The sequence below is a fragment of the Euphorbia lathyris genome, chromosome 8 (assembly GCF_963576675.1).
Source record: "Euphorbia lathyris chromosome 8, ddEupLath1.1, whole genome shotgun sequence".
Classification (NCBI taxonomy): domain Eukaryota; kingdom Viridiplantae; phylum Streptophyta; class Magnoliopsida; order Malpighiales; family Euphorbiaceae; genus Euphorbia; species Euphorbia lathyris.
The window spans coordinates 75,313,632-75,315,963 of record NC_088917.1 but is presented as its reverse complement, the minus strand read 5'-3'; the positions used below and the strand labels follow the sequence as shown (position 1 = coordinate 75,315,963).

Here is a 2,332-nt window from a genome sequence, read left to right as displayed (position 1 = left end):
CGAACCTGGATAAATCTGCTGAGTGAAGTATTTCTAAACCTTAACTCCTTATTTATATTGCTTGCTTAAAATAAACTAAAACTGACCAAATAAGAGAGGTCAAGCTGAGTTGTGCGCTACCAACAAGTTGGTTCAGGAATAGACTCTAAGTGCTATTTCCTGACCTAAGCAACGAAGCTGTCCTAGTCACCAGTTGACTAAGCCAGTGTCTTGCTGAGTGTTAAGAGCCGCTGTTATATAAACTTTTCTTAAAGAAAATAAATCTGCCCAAATTATTTTTAAAAAGGTAAAATAGTTCCTAACCCCCCCTTGGAACTATATTTGCAACCTTACAAGGGACCAACAGCCTTCACATGCACGTATACGTAAAACGCGCATCAAGTTTTTGGCGCCGTTGCCGGGGATAGTAGAATTATAATATTAATCTAGTCGAGCTTCTATTAATTTAGACGTTTTATTTTCCTTTTTTTGTTGTTTTATGAACACAAGAAGTTTAAGTTGGCCTTTATTATTGCCCGATCCTGAAATTGAGCGTACTTTCCACATGAACTTGGCTAATCGAAGAGCAAACATGGCGCAAGAGGAACGTTCCATCATGGATCTACTCACTCCAAACCGTTTGGACATGAATTTAAGTATCGTGGAACCTACCATTGGAGCAAACAACTTCGAGATCAAGCCGGCAATGATCCAACTTATACAAAACTCCGGTCAATTTGGCGGAGATCCGAGAGAAGATCCAAACTCCCATTTAAATAAATTTGTTAAACATTGTTCTATGCTTAAGCAAAATGGGGTACCACCAGAAGCTATTAAACTAAAATTGTTTTCTTTTTCTTTAAGGGATGATGCAGCTGACTGGTTGGATTCTCTCGAGGCCGGATCCATTGGAACATGGGATGAGTTAGTTAAGAAATTCTTAGCTAAGTACTTCCCTCCATCTAAAACGGCGATGTACAAAAACGAGATAAGTTCTTTTCACCAAACCGAGAGAGAGACATTATATGATGCGTGGGAGCGATTCCGTCGACTATTGAAGAAATGCCCACATCATGGATTTGAGAAGTGGCAACAGGTTAGTATTTTCTATAATGGTTTATCTTCCGCTAACTGTGCCACAATTGATTCCGCCGCAGGTGGAAACATCTTTAAGAAGACCCAAACGGAGGCTTATGATTTAATCCAAGAATTGGCGGAAAGGTGCTCTCATTGGCAAGCGGAGAAAAACCTCGAAACAAGAGCGGGAACATATTTGGTTGATTCGTCATCAAGATCCGGCATTGATGAGTTAAATAAAAAATTGGATCTATTAATGGCTAATTTGAACCAAAATAATTTGTGTGATTTATGTGGTTTAAGTGGACATAAGAGTGAGGATTGTCAAGCGGCAAACCCATTTCTTGGGGATACCGCTAGTGCAAACTTTGTGGGAAATTTTAAGCAATCTAATCCTTATTCCAACACATACAATAATGGTTGGAGAAATCACCCTAATTTCTCATGGACTAATAATCAAAATGTGCAAAATCCGCAAAGACCTCCACCCGGATTTAATCCTAATGAAAAGAGAAATGTTGGTGATGAAGCTTCGGCTATTGTAACAATTCTTGCAAGCAACACAGAAACAAACCCAAGGGAGCATGTGAAAGCCATCACATTGAGAAACAACAAAGAGTTACAATTGGCTCCGAGCAAACAGGTTAAAGATACCACGGATGAGGTAAGTACTTCTAAACCTCAAGTTTCATCTCCTCTAAAGCTTTTTGCGGATCCACTTGTTCAACCTTACAAAACAAAAATTCCATTTCCCCAAAGGTTGAACAAGGAGAAACAAGAAAAGAAATTCTCCAAATTTCTCGACATCTTCAAGAAATTACATATAAATATTCCGTTTGCGGAAGCCTTGGAAAATATGCCCATGTATGCTAAATTTTTAAAAGATATACTTTCCAAAAAGAGAAAATTGGAGGATAATGAAACAGTGAAATTAACGGAAGGATGTTTGGCTATCCTACTCAATAACTTACCACCCAAATTGAAGGACCCGGGAAGTTTCTCTATCCCGTGTACTATCGGTGGTATGTATTTCGAAAGAGCTCTATGTGATCTTGGAGCAAGCATAAATCTCATGCCATTAAGTATCTTTCAAAAATTGGGTTTAGGAGAGCCGAAACCCACTAAGGTTTCCTTACAATTAGCCGACCGTTCTCTTGCATACCCCAAAGGGTTTGTAGAAGATGTGTTGGTTAAAGTGGATAAATTCATCTTTCCGGCTGATTTTATTGTTCTTGATATGGAGGAGGATGATCAAGTCCCGATAATTTTGGGTCGT

General features: G+C 38.9%; 1 non-coding gene across 1 annotated transcript; it reads right to left on the bottom strand.

Annotated features, from left to right (window-relative positions):
• Positions 1-952: 952 nt before the first annotated feature.
• On the bottom strand, positions 953-1,059 carry LOC136204435 (small nucleolar RNA R71). The gene has a single exon (XR_010675275.1). It is a non-coding gene; the product is annotated as a small nucleolar RNA R71 (small nucleolar RNA).
• Between the last annotated feature and the right edge of the window lie 1,273 nt (positions 1,060-2,332).